The sequence below is a fragment of the Pelobates fuscus genome, chromosome 12 (genome assembly GCF_036172605.1).
Source record: "Pelobates fuscus isolate aPelFus1 chromosome 12, aPelFus1.pri, whole genome shotgun sequence".
NCBI classification, from domain to species: domain Eukaryota; kingdom Metazoa; phylum Chordata; class Amphibia; order Anura; family Pelobatidae; genus Pelobates; species Pelobates fuscus.
The window spans coordinates 90,142,683-90,161,911 of NC_086328.1; the positions used below are offsets into that span (position 1 = coordinate 90,142,683).

The window sequence follows — 19,229 nt, forward strand, 5'->3', positions numbered from 1 at the left end:
TGCCCCCTCATACACACCTGCCCCACAAACACTGCCCCCATACACACACTACACACACTGCCCCACAAACACTGCCCCCATACACACACTACACACACTGCCCCCATACACACACTACACACACTGCCCCCATACACACACTGCCCCACACACACTGCCCCCATACACACACTACACACACTGCCCCACAAACACTGCCCCCTCATACACACCTGCCCCACAAACACTGCCCCCATACACACACTACACACACTGCCCCACAAACACTGCCCCCATACACACACTACACACACTGCCCCCATACACACACTACACACACTGCCCCCATACACACACTGCCCCACACACACTGCCCCCATACACACACTACACACACTGCCCCACAAACACTGCCCCTATACACACACTACACACACTGCCCCACAAACACTGCCCCCATGCATACACTACTGGCGCCATAACAGAGGGCAGAGGAGACTTGTGATCGGGCAACAGAGAGAAGGGGCACTGCATGGAAGCAGAGGCAGCTTGGGACAAGGTAGGTAGGAGACTGAAATACAGCCTTGAGTTCCCAGCCACAGAAACTCCCCCAGTCTGTGACTGGGAAAGAACCTGCGGAGTATAGGTGGTGTTACATCAGCATTAGTCTGCTGGTGTAACACTACCTACCTATCCTGTCTGTCACATACCCTCATATGTACCCCATTTTTATTAACTCTCACATGAGCATGCTATATACATTCAGTCTGCGTATGTGTGGGACCGTGAACCAACAATTTTGAGTCTATGTCTTTATGTGACTGTGTTTGTGATTTTCTCACTATGTATGTGTCTGTGTTTTTTTAATATATGTGACTGGTTTTTTTTTTGTCTTATTAAATCAAAACAAGTGGGCCACGGAAAAATTATCAAACGTTTACCGGTCCGCGGCAATAAAAAGGTTGGGGAGCACTGCTCTAGGGCATATCCTTGATCACAGCTTCTGGAGGGTGAAGTGCCTAAAGACAAACCCATTGCGAAACATGGTGGCAGAGCGAGGTAGGTATATGTTAGCTGTTCTCTGGCAGCCACACTTTAGATAGACAGATCACATTTTGGATCTTGCATCATTTGCAGATACTCCTGAATGTGACAACGCTTCTCTAACTAGCACTTTCTTCAGCAATTCAGTTCCAAATGGCACCCTTTCAAAGTTGTTCTCTAACATGTGAATTGTTAGGCATTTAAAGTGAATTCAAAGTGCATTTAACACAAAGGCATACTTGGGTAACTCGGTACTTGGGTGAAACTATATGATGGGATCCCTCTCCTTTTTGTGTTCTTAATCCCTCTCTAGTGTCTTTTCCCCCTTGCATCTCTAATGCCCCTCTTGCATCTCATAACTCTATTTCTCTGTGCAACCCCTTCTAGACAGTTACTTGACCCCCCCCTCCCCCTTAATATGCCACTGTTTTCATATACTAGTCCAAAATGGCTAACTGAAAATATTGCTGACTTCTTGCCTGTTAATCTTTTTGTGTATATAATCCTATATAGCGCTTGCAGAATTTAGCACCGGTGTTTAGGGGCTTCTAGCTTATATCTCATACATTAGCAGCAGGCAGGGAGCAGTGTAAGGCAGTCCCCACAGTTTCACTACTCACAATTGGGGGGGAGGAGGGAGTGATTTCTTGGCACCATAATCACTACCGTGAGCTGTAGTGGTTATGGTGTTTCGACTGTTTCTTTAAACTAAGGGATTTTTCTCTGAGAGAGTTCAATTTCCATAGCATGCTACATATTGTTTTTTCTTTAGTAGCAGCACCTTCACAAATGCACTTCACTTACTGCTTTACTAAAGGGAAATAAATACTTATAACTAAACTGACTAAATAATTTTAAATAATGTACAGTTTGGAATCCTAACGTTATTGCTGATACAATAATACATTTTTTTTTTAATAATTTCTCTTTATCAGTTCACCAGAATGTCGTACAATCTATTTTAAAAAAACAAAAAAAAAACTATGTACGCTCCACAGTGCCCTGCACTAGATACAATTCATGTTCTGTTTATTGTTGCAGTATTAGTTTAATTGAAAGTGTGGTTAATCTTTGCAATTAACATTTTCTTTTGTGCATATTACTCGTTGTCCTGCAGGGGGCGCACTTATCTCACATTTCCCAGTGAATTTTAGGCACACCTCTCTCTTACAGTGCAGTGCCCCTATCCATTGCCGCTCCCCTTCTGACTCTCCCCGCCTCATTGAGATCACATGGAATTTATGTTAAAAAATAGAAAAAAAACCAACTAGGGGACCAGAAAGAGTGCAAGCAGTGAGCACAATGGAGCAGAGGTAAGCAGGGGTTGCAGAGAAGCATGGGTGGACTTAGAGGAGTAAGAAATGGGGCTTAGTATGGAAGAACCTCTAGTTAGGCTTTCACTGCCATTGGTGTCTCCGGAGAAAAGTTTGCAATGAGCCTGGCACCTCTACAGAGTCTGCAAATGGAGTACCCAGCAAGAGATGGGCACATACTAGCCTATTGCCTGCCTAGCCTGGGCTAGGGGGACAGGTATAGTGTAAAAAAGTAAAGAATGTCAGGAGATGGTGATTATTAATACAGTGTTACTGCCAGGATTCTAACAAGACAAGGTCCCCTCTCTGGGTGGACACTATGATGTTCCTGCTAGGTAAAGAAGATACTGACCATAAAAAGCAGGTCATGGGGTGACTCACTAACAAGTTAATCAGGGATACAATCTGACATCATGGGTCATGGTAGTGAAGTATGCCTATGAGTGGGTCAGTGTTGCACTTTGAGGATATTAGAACTTATCAATAATGAAAAACATGTTTGGGTTGGGAAAGTACTAAATGGGGAGCCCTTACCATTGACACACGTATAATATCTATTTCTTTATAAAAGCTCCTGTTTTGCCCTTATTAATACCCATTCTATCCTCTTGGAGTTTGAAGGTGCCCAGCTGATTTGATGTCGTAGGTCAGTTGTTCTTGGTGTGTATATGCCTCTTAGTAGGGCAGAGGATGGCACCGTCTGTTCTTGTAGTTCTATGCATGTGGGACATGGGTGGGAAAACTTTGGCATTGCAGATGTTGCGGACTACATTTCCCATAATGCTAGTACAGTCACAATACTGGCAAAGCATGCGGGGAGATGTAGTCCAGAACATCTGGAGTGCTGAAGTTGTCTATGCCTGATATAGGCATGGATCACTAGCACTGGCAACTGCAGATGTTTGTGAATAAAATGTCCCAAAAGTCTGAGCTTCAGGGGAAATTTGGGACACACCTGGACACATGTGGCCCCGGCAGAAGAGAAGTTATTTTTAAGTCATATAGCTACACCCAGTAAAGGTGTTTCAGGAACTTTTGGATGACATTTTTTTTTTTTAGATTTTTTTTTTTTCTGTGAGAAAAAGGAACTCCCCAAAAGCGAATTAGAAAGTTAATGCTTATAATAATTAAGCCGTGCAGTGTTGTTCGTCTTCAGTTCAGCTGTTTGGGGTTTTTGTTTGTGCCTATTTTAGCCTAACGTTTCCGTTTTCAGTTCTGCACAATTCACCGTTTAATGAACAAACCCCTGTATGTTGAATGGAGAGGTTTAGATTACCGAATCAATTGTTCCGTTGTGTACTTTGCCATGGTTACCTCACACACTTACAGAATTCTGTGTATCAGTTTGCCTTATCCGTATGAGGCCGGTTCCGTATTTCAGAACCTCCGTATTGCAAGTTCTAGATTACCAGGCCGAGCAATATAAAGCAATTAATTTTCCATTCCTACTTTAATTTCTGCTAGGCAGGTCAGATCCACCATGTTTTCCTCAAAAGTTCTGTCCTACAGTATGCTGGCCTGCAATACTCAGAATTCACATGTTACAGGAAGTAAACGAAGGGGGAATCCCTATGGAACTGCTAATTCAGCTAATTCACATGGACAATATATCACAAATTATAAACAAAATAATGTGAAGCAAAATAAAGATATACACAAAAATACACAATGAGACTGTAAATGGACATAATGGCCGGACCTTTTATTTAAAGGGTTGGAGAGGCATTGCATATAACCATAACTAAATTGAATAAATAAACCTTACATAAATAAACTTAAACAAAAACAATCGCCCCTTAGATCCAAATTGTTATTATCTTGCCTCTGTCCACCCCCTCAAAATTGGAGGTAACCATACATCTTCATATGAAGCCTATGTGAGATAATTGGGTGGGATATTTTTGCCCCAGCAAGCTGAAGAGGTATGTACAGCGCAAAAGCTGCCCTAAACAAACTACTAACATGGCACGCGCCATAGCAGAAATGTTAACTAAACATATCGGATTTTTGCACTATTGCTTGGAATATTTGTTAAAAAACAGCTTAAACATGCCTGCACCTAGTATACCTGTTCTACCTTGAAGTACACTTAACCCCAGACTTAACTGCGTCCAGCAATGGACAGTTACAGCGCTACATCCTTTTCTATAACACGTTGCATCCTTTCTGAGAGGATGAATTTCACACACTAAGGAGGCATTTTCCTTAGGACGGTTGGTGTAACGGATCGCCTGGCACCCCGACTTGGTACCTCCGTTAATATGAGGTTCTAGTGCTTCCTGAGGACTCCAAGCACTCTGGCAGACACCACAATCACCGAATCCGGGAAACCTTTTAAATTCTCCCAAGCATATGAATGCCGTAGACCATTGAATAGGAACCATACGAATAGGCTTGTACTCCTAGCAGTCAACTGGAACAGCATGCCATAAATCCTTCCCCCCAATAATGAGACGACACATCACTTTGAGGGTAAAACAGGAACTCCGGACTGTCTCATCCAGCCTGGCTTTTATTACAATAATACACATACAGGCCACACCCAGGGGGAGGCATAAAATAACCAATCACATACATGGTTCAGCCCACACATCCCCTCCCCTCAGATAACATTAAACCCAATTATCCGGTACACTTTTTCAGCCAAGTTCTGGATGTACCCCAAAACCCGGGGGTACACCTTTAAATCCAGCATCGCTGGATAGCCCTTATTCAGGGGGACAACATATCCAAAATTCAAGTAATTCGGATGAATGGTTCGTGAGATATGGGGTTCCAAAGATTTGACCGACCGCATGGGTAAAGTATCCGAAAACAGTTCCATGCATTTTGGCCCTGCGGTCGGTCACAAACAAGGGAATGAAAACAGGCGAATTGCCTGTGTTATAGAGCCTGGAGAGGGTTTGAATGAATTCCCTTGTTTATGGGGCTCTTTCTACCGAACGGCGGGTCATTCGGTAGTTTCCATACGAATTTCTGGAAGTATGGAGGTCTCAGCGGTGTTTGCCTAGTCAAGTGTCCGATTTTAGTTCCAGACACTCGACGGCAAAACACCGCTGTTCGGTAGTTTAAGATGGCCGCCGCCACGTGTTTGTTTCCCGAATGGCGGCCACCCAGAGGACAAAGACCACACTGCACTGATTGCCAATTACCTGTTTGCAACATTGTTGCAAACGGTAATTGGAGGCACACTCATTCCTGGGTGGTCTGGTTGTTCGGTAGTTTCACTCAATATACTGAATGGAGTGATTCTACCGAACAATCAGATGAATGTTGCATACAAATCACCCAGGATACACTTAACACATCTATAAATACATATATAATATTACAGGCAGCACACTAGAACATGCTTCACAGTCTTAAAGGGACAGTAGTCCCAAAAGTCCCAATGTGTCCATAGATGCTGTTAAAAGGGCCAGTAGCAGCAATATACAGTACAATATGCCCAAATATAAATCTTTAAGTGTACCAATTTTCCAGGGGCCATAGTCAGCAGGTAAGAGGCAGGCAGCCAGGCCCCTCCAATGTCCAGTGGCGAAGTGGGTTCCGCCACATTTCTCCCCTTTCCCATTTAGACTATCCAGACTCCAGACCTCCAGTCGGTCTGGGGCTCTGATAGTCGGCTGGCTGTCCTTACAGGGGGTAGTTGTCCAGATGGCCCCCTGCCACTCGTGTCCAGTTGTAAGTCCAAGGCTTGGGGAAAAAGTAACCAGGGTGTCCTCTCCCCTGGTTGAACACAGCTGTTGTTGGGGAAAAACGACTGTCTCCCCTTCCGATATTTTGTCTGGCTGTTGTGGACTAGGACCGACTGTCCCTATCCCCAGTGGTGTAGGTGCAGAGACTACGGTCCCATCTGCACGGTTGTGGGGTTTACTGTCTCCCCTTGGTGTGCTAAGCTGCCGCTGGGGAGAGGGGATGACAAACTCCTCTCCCTGAACCGTAGACTGCCGCTGGGGAGCAAGGACGGCTCCTTCAGCTCCCTGTAACTTGGGCACAGAGACCACGGTCCCATCTGTGCTGTTGTGGGGCTTACTGTCTCCCCTTGGTGAGCTGTGCTGCCGCTGGGGAGAGGGAATAACAACCTCCTCTCCCTGAACCGTAGACTGCCGCTGGGGAGCAAGGACATCTCCTTCAGTTCCCTGTAGCTTGGGCACAGAGACCACGGTCCCATCTGTGCTGGTGTGGGGCTTACTGTCTCCCCTTGGTGTGTTAGGCTGCCGCTGGGGAGGGAGGACGCTGCTCTCCTCTCCCTGCACTTTACTGATCCGCCGCTGGGGAGAGGTGGTAGCAAGCTCCTCTCCCCTACATACTTCTATACTCTGTGGAGGGAGACCGACTGTCTCTACTCCCAATACAGTGTCCTGCTGCTGGGGAAAGGAGACTGGGCTCTCTCTTCCCTGCTGGACACTCTGCTGCCGGGGAATGGAGACTGGGCTCCCAATTCCCAACAAATCACACTGCCACTGGGGAGGGAGGACGGCCCCTTCAGCTCCCTGTAACTTGGGCACAGAGACCACGGTCCCATCTGTGCTGGTGTGGGGCTTACAGTCTCCCCCTGGTACATTAAGCTGCCGCTGGGGAGAGGTGGTAACCAGCTCCTCTCCCATTAGAACACTCTGCCCATTGATGATCTGCCGCTGGGGAGAGGTGGTAACAATCTCCTCTCCAATGCCTACTTTCAGTCTTTGTGGAGGGAGACCGACTGTCTCTCCTCCCAATTCAGTGTCCTGCTGCTGGGGAACGGAGACTGGGCTCTCTATTCCCAAAAAATCACGCTGCTGCTGGGGGGTAGGACCAACTACCTCTGCCCCCTGTAACTCAGCCTGCCGCTGGGGAGGGAGGACGCTGCTCTCCTCTCCCTGCACTTCACACTGCCGCTGGGGATCTGGGCCGACTGCCCAGCATCCCTGTAGGGCCGGTAGAGAGACTGCAGTCCCATCTCCACCTGCCATCTGTGGGTCTTCCCAGGACCAACCCGTGAGGCCCCTCAACATTTGTGAGTAAGGGCCACCTGCTTCCCCACCTGGCAACTCTGGCTGCTGCTGGGGATCTGGGCCGGTTGCCCAGCATCCCGGTGGAGAGACCTTGGTCCCATCTCTACCTGCCTGTTGTGGTTCCTCACAGGACCAGTCTATGAGGACCCCCACTTCGGGTTCCTCCCGCCGCCTCAGGGAAAGACGGCTAACCTCCTCGGATGCAGCCTCTACTCGGCTGCTGTAACGCTCCTGCTGCTGAGCATACTTCCTCTCTTTCGCCAACCGGAATTCTCGGTCCAGCCTTGTGTTTCGCTCAGCCATGACCTGGTTCCAGATCACCCGGCGTGTCTCCATGGGTATATCATCCCCATACTCGGCCACTCGCTGCCTCACCTCGGCCAGCCAATCATCTCCAGAGCCAGAACCTTCCATACTTGTCTGCTCCCAGGGGCGCTGCACGACTGCTAGCGTTGCCCTCAATTTGTAAATCCAAACAGTGTCTCTGAGCTGCTTTACCTCACACTAGGACGCCATCCCACCGCTTGCCACCAATGTAACGGATCGCCTGGCACCCCGACTTGGTACCTCCGTTAATATGAGGTTCTAGTGCTTCCTGAGGACTCCAAGCACTCTGGCAGACACCACAATCACCGAATCCGGGAAACCTTTTAAATTCTCCCAAGCATATGAATGCCGTAGACCATTGAATAGGAACCATACGAATAGGCTTGTACTCCTAGCAGTCAACTGGAACAGCATGCCATAAATCCTTCCCCCCAATAATGAGACGACACATCACTTTGAGGGTAAAACAGGAACTCCGGACTGTCTCATCCAGCCTGGCTTTTATTACAATAATACACATACAGGCCACACCCAGGGGGAGGCATAAAATAACCAATCACATACATGGTTCAGCCCACACATCCCCTCCCCTCAGATAACATTAAACCCAATTATCCGGTACACTTTTTCAGCCAAGTTCTGGATGTACCCCAAAACCCGGGGGTACACCTTTAAATCCAGCATCGCTGGATAGCCCTTATTCAGGGGGACAACATATCCAAAATTCAAGTAATTCGGATGAATGGTTCGTGAGATATGGGGTTCCAAAGATTTGACCGACCGCATGGGTAAAGTATCCGAAAACAGTTCCATGCATTTTGGCCCTGCGGTCGGTCACAAACAAGGGAATGAAAACAGGCGAATTGCCTGTGTTATAGAGCCTGGAGAGGGTTTGAATGAATTCCCTTGTTTATGGGGCTCTTTCTACCGAACGGCGGGTCATTCGGTAGTTTCCATACGAATTTCTGGAAGTATGGAGGTCTCAGCGGTGTTTGCCTAGTCAAGTGTCCGATTTTAGTTCCAGACACTCGACGGCAAAACACCGCTGTTCGGTAGTTTAAGATGGCCGCCGCCACGTGTTTGTTTCCCGAATGGCGGCCACCCAGAGGACAAAGACCACACTGCACTGATTGCCAATTACCTGTTTGCAACATTGTTGCAAACGGTAATTGGAGGCACACTCATTCCTGGGTGGTCTGGTTGTTCGGTAGTTTCACTCAATATACTGAATGGAGTGATTCTACCGAACAATCAGATGAATGTTGCATACAAATCACCCAGGATACACTTAACACATCTATAAATACATATATAATATTACAGGCAGCACACTAGAACATGCTTCACAGTCTTAAAGGGACAGTAGTCCCAAAAGTCCCAATGTGTCCATAGATGCTGTTAAAAGGGCCAGTAGCAGCAATATACAGTACAATATGCCCAAATATAAATCTTTAAGTGTACCAATTTTCCAGGGGCCATAGTCAGCAGGTAAGAGGCAGGCAGCCAGGCCCCTCCAATGTCCAGTGGCGAAGTGGGTTCCGCCACAGTTGGGTCTATCATCTGTAGGTTCTAAAGAGTAAGTCACATCACCAGTTATCATTGAGCAGTAGTGATGTCCCGACCTGTTCGCTAGGAACCGTTCGCCGGCGAACATATGCGATGGTCGGTCCGCCCCCTATTCGTCATCATTTAGTAAACTTTGACCCTGTACCTCACAGACAGCAGACACATTCCAGCCAATCAGCAGCAGACCCTCCCTCCCGGACCCTCCGACCTCCATGACGAATAGGGGGCGGACCGACCATCGCATATGTTCGCCCGCTGCGTTCGCCGCGAACAAACTATGTTTGCCGGCGAACGGTTCCTGGCGAACAGTTCGGGACATCACTATTGAGCAGTTACTTTTACAGTTACTTTTTTCATTGTCTGAAATTCTGCCAAAATTTTCAAATTATTTCCAACATCAGCTTGATTTGAGTGCAGCCCCTAGTACAGGGGTGCCCAAAAGGTAGATCCCTAGATGTTTTTAAAACTACTGCATCCATGATTCTTTGTCATTCTGAAGGCATGCTAGGCATCATGGGAGTTGTAGTTCATCAATATCTGGGGACCTACATTTTGGCACACCCCTGCCCTAGTGCATCAGTAGCATTATATATAAAATACATGGACTACATCTTAGAGCCATCTGTTGCATTCTATATAAAATACATGGGCTAAGTCTAGAAGCAGGTGCCACGGGGACAGCACTATGTAAACGTGTTCTTTAATCACAATAATTCACTAGAACTTTCTACATCTATACTTTAAATCTTAAAGCTCCTTCTGATCCCTCTCGCCTGCAAGTTCCAGGTTCTCTATCCATGAGCCTCTTCCAGAAGCCATCATGTTCTGTACTCTGTGTGTTAATGTTCCATGTTCTATACTGTTTATTTTCTTTCTCTTAATTTACAGCTGATCTCTCTTTTCAGTATATCCCAGACGCTGTACTCCGTGTCCTTTCTCCCATCGATGCATTGCTGATCCTTTCTTCCATTAATGCGCCATGATCTTTTATTCGCAGAATTTGCTTTGTTTTCTCGCATTTTTTAATATAACCTGTTATTAGGATGACTTTCTGTCCCTAAACACTCTGTTCTGTGCTGCTGACCTTCTGTTTTCTGAAAGTACCTTGTTGTGTACTGCTGATCCCTTCATTATACTAGATTTTGCCCTGCTGATCCTTTAAATAAACCATCGTCCTGTTTCTCTGAAACGTGGCATTTTCTGTCCTGCTGAACCTTTCCCCCCTAATTCTCAATGTTTTGTAATTCTAATTCTTTCTTCCTTGACTGCACGACATTGTGCACAACTGGCATGGACTCTCCCGTTAACATATCATAGTCAGTACTACAGCACCTCTTGATGTACTAGTTTCTAAGGTATGGTTCTTTCAAAGGTATGGTGCTTTGCCAGCATTATGGGGCATGTAGTCCAAAACATCTGGAGTGCCGTGGTTGCCTATCTCGGCACTAGAACCACTACAGCTCCCTGTAGTAGTTATGGTTCCAGGAGTGTCCTGGTGCTAACTCACGGTAAGTAGTCGAATTGCATATAGTACGGTTTGACAACTTACCTGTATATGCAGCAAATATGGTTATTTTGCTGAATAAACGGCAATCAGTAATAGGTTGGGAGAGAGTATGAAATAAGAAAAACAAGAAACAAATGGAAGAATCTAAATAACACCCCCATTAGTTGGTACGTGGAGGTGAGTTCACCATAATTTGTATAACCTATAGTCATGCCCTAGGTAAACCGTCCTGATAAATAATCCATCCAGAACCAACTGGTTTTTGTATTTTGTTCTACAAAGCCATTTATAATGGCAGGAAGTTCCTCTTTGTTCTGTTTATCTTCAGCCCATGTGTACCTGCTGTGGGACCGATGAAGAGGATGTTTGTCTTGATCTAGTTGCATTTAGCAGATGTTTAATTAGGGATTTCTGGATTTTAAAAATAAATAAAATGTAGCATTGTTTCAGCCAGTAGAGAGTTTCCTCCCATGCAATCTATGTCACGGTGTCATGAATAGCCTTCCAACATGGGACATTCCCACCATTTGTAGAACATTAATCACATTCCTTCCCGGCAACACCACTAGTGCATGGTCTGCAGAAAACCTCTGCTGCAGCTGAAGGGCTTGGTGTTCAATTTATTTAAGGGCTTAGAATGACGTTCCTAAAATGTTGTACTCATGGAACTTTGGTATGCCCGAATCATGATTTTGAAATAACATGTAAATGTCTTACTCTAAAGACGCCTTACCATAAACTGTATTTTTCTTTAGGGCCTATGTACATTATGTCAGGATTGCATAGTAAAAATGGTGGATCTAATGATAGTGAAAATACTCACATTGAGACTCTAAGGTCATTCCTTTCCAGATCTCCTTAGATCAGTGATGGCGTTAAAAGGGGAACTGTCTCTTTTCATTATTTTTAATGTTGTGTTTACGTATCTTCTATATTTAACAAAAATGTATTTTTTTTTGTGTGAAGTAAAAAGTAAATGGAATAATCCAGACCTCACTGTATTGCAACTGAGTGCCACCGTGTTGGCTCACTGTATCATTGTTGTAACCTAGAAGTCAGTGTTGAGGAAAATGAGAAGAGTTTGGAGCCGAATTGTTGTTGCTCTTCATCCAATAAATCTGCCTGCATTTTAGATCTGTGTCCAGGCTTTCCTTCTGCTATTTAACGATACTGGAGTTTGGTCATCTCTGGACCTGATGCACGGTAGCTTTTCTGAACGTGTGTTTGGCCAACGTTTCCTTGCTGTGTCTGGATTTAACTGGATTAAGACGTAATTTACTTAATCTGTTATATAAATTTTATAGACAATGGTGCATCATTTACAAAAAAGTTAACACAAGTTCTAGGTAATTTTTTATGTTATATTCAGTGTTAAAAATGTATGTAGCATGATGGTTCCCCTTTAGCTTTAACATTTTAATCTTTTGGGATTCATATTTTATTTGGCGTCCAACTAGCTAGAAAGATCTACCATACCAGGGTTAGCCAGCAGTGTCCTAATTCAATGCAGATACCTCTAAGTCCATTCCTTTCTACCTGCAAACATCACACCTCTCATATTTACATGGCAGATTCCGAATCCAGCTTTACGTGTGCCAAATTTTATGGTATTGTCCTCTTAAATCTCAGCATTCCCAGCTCTGAATAGCCGTCCTCCCGCCCTCTCATGTCCGGAAAATGTTATCATTGCCGTTGGCCTTGGATTTACCAGGCTTAGTGTGATGTCTAAATACCCATGTATATGTGGGAACCTCTGCTCTTCTCAGCGTTCTGTGTCCCAACCATAATTAGACGAAAGATCTGAGACATTGAAAGGGGTGGTGAAATTAAAAACTGGCAACGTAAGGTGCACAGATTTCACCTTTTAAGGTTTTGAGCCTATTTCAATACTGCCCAGTATTATAGATTTTTAGACGCAAACCTCGTAAAGAGTACAATTGGTTAGGCTAACCTAGGGGTGCAGAAAGGTAGATCCCCCCCCCCCATAAATTTATAACTGTAATTTTCATGATTACTCTGCTTTTCTTAAGACTTTCTTAAAGACTAAACTATGAAAAAGTTGTCTATTTTCTGTCTTCATAAAATATTTGAGTTAATGTATTGTCTCTCCTAGTTGGATTATCTTGTGCACGCACCCAATTTGCTTTAACGCACTCCCTTTTTTCCAGTGTTGTGTTTTCTTTAACAACATCTGTGCGGTTTATTTCTTCTGCTCCCTTCCTAGCAACCATTTCTGAAGCTGTCTTAGTTTACTCCTTATCGTCGCACTCCTTCCAAAACGCAGCCTCCCTTTCTTATATCCACCTTAATTGCTCTTCCTTCCCATGGTCTCCTCCCTCACATTTTCTAAATTTAGTCTCTTTTCACTCAATTTCATTTTTTTATTTTTTTTTATTCTTTATTTTTGTTACAAGCAAGCCTGTTATGCCACGACAGCAGTCACAGGTATATCAACGTAGACATTGTCATGACAGGTTTAATCTGCACATTTTTTGTGAGTAGGTATGCGTACTAGTACATGCAATCGACATTAACAGTGTGCGAATTGTTGAAAGTTATGCTTATTAAAATGTACATGTCATGGAAAAGTTGGTAGAGAGACAAAGGAGGAGAACAAGGTTTGAGCATACAATCTATGTTCAAGATTATACTAGTTAGCTCTCGCTAGGCTGATGAACGAGTGGCGATATACATCTCACTTGTCTGCCTAAGCGGTGGGTAAATGGTTTCACATCATGCTAGCACTCAGACGAGGGTAGCTTGAGCGCATAAAGCTTAATATAAAAGCAGTATCAACATTAAGATTTTACTTTGCTTGGTTTTGTCAGAACATATAGTATTTAGGCTTTTTCTTTTCATCTGTGGTATTGGTACATTGTGCATTATTTACTTAAATTTCACACTAAACAAATTAACTTTTCTTTATAAATGCTAGGCTAGGTAGACTTATGAGATTATTAGTAACGCTTAAAGTTATGAGAAGGTATGTGATATTGCAGTTTCGAGAAAGGTATACAGTATACTTATTTAACAGGTTACACTTGTCATGTTCTCGCAGACATATAATAAGAACGAGAGGCAAAGAGAAGCACAATGGAAACATAAGGGAAACACATGGCACACAGGTGGGACTCTTCTCTCAACACTAGGGTTAGGAGCTTGTCGCGGTGCCGCTCTGGGTGTCTGCTGATCAGCTCACCCTATGCCCCTGACAGTCCAGGCATGTGCGTAGTGGTCCATCTCTGGATTGTCTTGCATCCCCTCCGGCCCGCCATTATACGTGCTGTGTAGGTGTAGTAGGCCTTCCAGCTGCTGTCTCCCCCGAACATGGCTCCGGGCTTGAAAGGGGGCCAGCGCCCTGTGTATATTGGCCCGCCTACTGCCCGTGGCTAGACCTCTTGCCCCCAGGGGTCCTGTTACTCCGGTGCCCCCTAGGGTGTATGGACGGCTACCTGGTGTGTGTCCCAGGAGGGACCCCGACCTAGGAGAGTGGCGGGAAGCTGGCATAGCCGTGGCATTGGAGCGGTAGTACCTGGAGGGGTGAGTATCTGTTTTGTCCCTGCACCAGTGCAGTGGGTCATCGCGGTGGCTCCCAGTGTTACAGCGTTCCCAGGCTGCGCTAAGTGGCTGTTCTCCGCCAGTGCGATGGGGACATCCCGCCATTTTGGGCCCTTCATCCGTGTTGGGACTGCATGCATCTGTCGTTTGGTTAGCGGCGGCGGTGGGAGAGAGCATTTGTTTACTTGCTGTTGGGCAGAGAGCTGCATTTTCTCCTCCAGGTTGCGCCAGAATGTTGCGAAGGCTCTGTCCAGTCTAATCTCGATGTCTGCCATTACTGCTGCATTGTCAGGTTGCCTCGTGGCATCCGCCATGTTGGCTGAGTCAGTAGATGTGCCCATAAATGTAGCCCCTCCGTCCCCCCTGTGCTGTGGGTCTGAGAGGTCTCCTAGGGCTGGACTGGGATTACCCCCGCCGGTCCAAAGGGGGGGGGGGGTAACGGGTTGCCTGCTCCACTATGTATGCCCCTGTGCCTCTCAGAGCTGGGAGGTCGGCCGTCCCTCCCGCCCGGCAGTCAGAGGGCCGCATGGTTCGGAGTGTGCCGCTCGTCGGTTTCGGTCAAGCTTCTGCCCTTGGTGGTTCCTTGCTGATCGGTTCAGAGGCAGGGAAGGTTGTAGCAGGGTTTGTCTCCGATTTATTTAGGCTAAAAATCGCTTTTTTGCCAAATGCTATGAGGAGCTCATGCAAGGCACGTCTTTACAGCTTGGCGGCCAGGCCCCGCCCCCCCTCAATTTCATTTTTCTTCTTCTTTTTTTTTTTAACAATCTATGCCTTGATAAACAGAGCTGATTATGAAATTGTAAATTTTTTAAGTGTCACCCCAAATGATCTTTATTACGATGTAAGGGAAAAAACGGATGTTCTCTTCACAGTTAGCAATATTCATTTAACCATAATACGATCTAATCGTAATAATAAACAAAATATTATTAAACATGAAAACACTGAAAAAAAAAACAATCATTATTTTTACATGTTTATTAAACAAGTACTAAAACAGTATTATAAAGCTCTGAAGTAATCGTATATATTATGAAAGTAATATGAATCTGATGTTGTCATCAACATGATGGCAATTAAATCTGCGTTTGTAGGCCTTTCCTTATAAAGCACGCACACAGTCGTTTGGTTGTCAAAGTCACAGTCTGTTCTTCAGGATACAGGTTTATGAAGTGAATCATGCACTGCTGAAAAAATTTATGAGGGTAACAGAAAAAAGTTGTCTTTTCAGGAGGCTGGAAAATGTTACAACACTATTGCTAAAGACATTGGCCTTTTTTTTTAGTCCACAGTCAGGCTGATGGAATAGACTTAAAGGAACACTATAGTCACCTAAATTACTTTAGCTAAATAAAGCAGTTTTAGTGTATAGATCATTCCCCTGCAATTTCACTGCTCAATTCCCTGTCATTTAGGAGTTAAATCACGTTGTTTCTGTTTATGCAGCCCTAGCCACACCTCCCCTGGCTATGATTGACAGAGCCTGCATGAAAAAAAAAACTGGTTTCACTTTCAAACAGATGTCATTTACCTTAAATAATTGTATCTCAATCTCTAAATTGAACTTTGATCACATACAGGAGGCTCTTGCATGGTCTAGAAAGCTATTAACATAGCAGGGGGATAATAAAATCTTAATTAAACAGAACTTACAATAAAGAAAGCCTAAATAGGGCTCTCTTTACAGGAAGTGTTTATGGAAGGCTGTGCAAGTCACATGCAGGGAGGTGTGACTAGGGTTCATAAACACAGGAATTTAACTCCTAAATGGCAGAGGATTGAGCAGTGAGGCTGCAGGGGCATGTTCTATACACCAAAACTGCTTCATTAAGCTAAAGTTGTTCAGGTGACTATAGTGTCCCTTTAAAGGAAATCCAGCAGTTTTATCATACCTCCCAAATGTCCCTTAACAGGAGGGATAGTCCATGTTGTAGGCCCAATACCCTCTGTCCCTCTTTTTTCTAGGAGCTTTGTATTGTTCGTGTGATAGAGCTCCACAGAAATAATACTCCCAGTAATGTGTCTTTAAATTACCATAAATGTGTTTAGAAGTCAGTCTGTATAAATACGATATATTTATCTTGTTCTAAATTACATTTTAGTTGCATAAAAAAAAAAGTGTGGTGTGTGTGAAAGGATACCTAGTAGGTATCCATTAGTGTTCCAAAACGTGTTACCACCTGTTTCAAGTGTGCTCATGACCCCCTGGCTAATCTGTGCTAAAAAGGCATAGATGTGCATGCGCTTAACAAGTACTTGGGTGGACATAGAGGAAACACTGTAGCTATAAGCCCAATTCTTCCTCCTATTTCCATGGTGCAATACATAAAATAAGGTACTTATGAATACGTACCAGGAAGGTAGGTAGGTGTGTTTCACTTGTCTGGATTATTATATTTTTGGACCACGGAAATCTAAAATAAAAGGATGACATTTTAATTGTGTGTATCCTATTAATTGTCATATTAAAGGAACATAATAATAGTGTTAGGAATACAAACATGGTGCCCAGCCACCCTCAGATTGGAGATAAAAAGTAGTTTACTTACCTTTCCTCCTTCACCGCTCTGGTCTCACCGCAGTTTGCCCCGCCTTAATGGCCAAGATTATCAATGTTGATGATCTCAGCGAATCCAATGCTTTCACGGGTTCTGGTGACTATAGTGTCCCTTTAAGTGCGTTTGCCAATCTTTGTTTTGGCAGAGGATGCTATGATTTGTTAATGCCTATTGGCGATGAGGATAGGCTAGTTTAATAGTTTTTCACAGACCCTAAGTGTCTGATATTAATGTTAAGGATTTTGTTGTGCTGAGCCCTTTGATTTAAAGTACAATAAACTATGCAGAGACCCTAGGTATTACGGATCGCCATATTTGTAGTTATTTCAGTTTACATGTGAAGTACTGCTAATCATGTACTAGTAAGTGTATTATCTCATAAATCTACTGGTGCATTTCCTAGCTACTCGGCTAACACAATATATAGATAAATGTGGTGATTCTGTTACTTTTGATAAGGGTCTCTAAGGGGTCACTCCAGGTTACAACTGAATTATGCCTTTTTCACACTATTCAGCTAATACAATAACGATATATACAATCATTTTACAATAATGGCTAATAAATGGCATTTGAGGTCCCTGCACTTGCTGCAAACCCCCACACTTGCTGCCAATCCCCAGGCTGAGCAGTTTTTTTCAGTGAGCTCATTCTCACCTAAGCAGGATATGGTATGGCCATTCCGTTGTGATGCTGGGCATTTCCCATAAATCCTTGAACAGCAGGGCTTTATGTACACAGCACGGATTTATGTACACAGCAGTGTATTTTATGAGCTTTAGTCCAGTAACCTTTCTCCCTTTTTCTCCAGTAAGCTTTCTCTTGCATAAAGCTGACAGCTAATCCCCCTCATCCCTTTGCTGTGCAGCGTCACACCACGGTGCAGGTATATATTTTAATAAATATAATGTACAACTTGTTGTGGGAGATGAGGAAAAAAGTAAACAAACAGCCTGATTTCCCCCCTCACTGCCAGGAGAACTTAGCCCTGAGGATGGACTTGGGGTAGGTGTGGCACGTGAGGGGCGTTCCGCCATTAGTTATCTGTCTCCAGCCTGCTATGTGTGCTGGTGACAGATTCCCACTATTCACAGAATTCACATTAGCCGGCCTGGAACTCCTTGCGCACTTTTAATGTGCACTTTCTCTGTATGTGCAGGGTTTCAAACTGAATTGCTACACATACCGATTGTGAGCTCCATAACCACATCAAACAAGGGAAGTGGTGATAGTGATTAGAGTGACCCTTTAAGCGCTGGTTTGGAAACTACTGATCGAACACACACATTGGACACATCACTTAGTGTGCCTGGATTATGCTTTTAAGGGGTTACTCCAACTCCCATAATCACTTCAGCTTTTAGAATACAGAGATATTTGCACTTATGAGGTGGGGTCTACTTACACCCCGGCACACTTGACTTAGGCAGCCCAGAACTCTGTTCCAGGCTTCCTAATGTCAATTCTGTGCAAAAAATACATGCAGACAGCCTCCCTCTAGATGGCAGTGATTGGAGACATAACGCCCCTTCCACCCAAATACTAGTCGAGACTTAGCATAGGAGGAAACACAACTGACCTTTATTGAAAACAGCTTATCTATTTATACCCCCAACATCCTCATTTACATACAATAGGGGTACAGTGGAACACATAGTTCCCCTTCAGGTCCTCCACCATAATCCCCTCCCAAACAGTACAGTAAGCCCAAGTCAACCAATAGCAGTATGGACTTGGGACAGCAACCAATTACATTAAAAAGCTTAGATTACATTACAACTAAATGGCGCACTGTGGTTGCAAGGAATGGTCACGACAGACAATAACAATGGCTAAGGACCACATCGGAAATTTAAAGGAGTGACAGGGCAGCCACTTCGAACTGGTCTGGAAGTGTCGCTGGAATAATGGGATAACGCTCTTCTAGGAAAACAGGAAAGGGTGAGAGGGAAAGGCACATGCAACCTGGGCATCCAATACATTTAATCCCCACCATTTTAACCCAGCTGACCAGCAATTGAAAGTTGGGTAATCGTCTCTTAGTAACTTGGGGAATGTGGCAAATCCATACGGGGAAGTAGTAGTTCCAACTGTTCCCCTATACCCACCTCTCAAAAATCAGAACATTGCCTATAGTCGACAGGGAGAAAGCCCAGGTGCCAGGGTAATGGAGGCTTCCGTTACAATAATCCATCCAGACCTTTAATTGCTCCAGGCAAGTATATATATTGTCTAAATGAGAAACTGAGTTTACATGCCACTTTAATTCATGGTACAAAAATGTAAGGTTCATCATTCCATGGGTTTCTGTTCAGGTTATACCTAGGTATACAAGGTATATTTTTTTATAGATGTATTAAAATGTGATTACAAACTGTTA

At 44.4% G+C, this 19,229-nt stretch overlaps 1 protein-coding gene across 2 annotated transcripts in view; it reads left to right on the forward strand.

The window, feature by feature from the left end:
- Nucleotides 1-2,215: 2,215 nt before the first annotated feature.
- LOC134579525 (inositol-trisphosphate 3-kinase B-like) overlaps nucleotides 2,216-19,229 on the forward strand; it is an 81,097-nt gene continuing 64,083 nt past the window's right edge. The window contains exon 1 of one of the 2 annotated variants that reach the window (XM_063438842.1): nucleotides 2,216-2,336. The gene's annotated coding sequence lies outside the window, so the exon portion shown is untranslated. The remainder of the gene's footprint in view (nucleotides 2,337-19,229) is intronic. The other variant, XM_063438843.1, reaches the window with a different exon arrangement.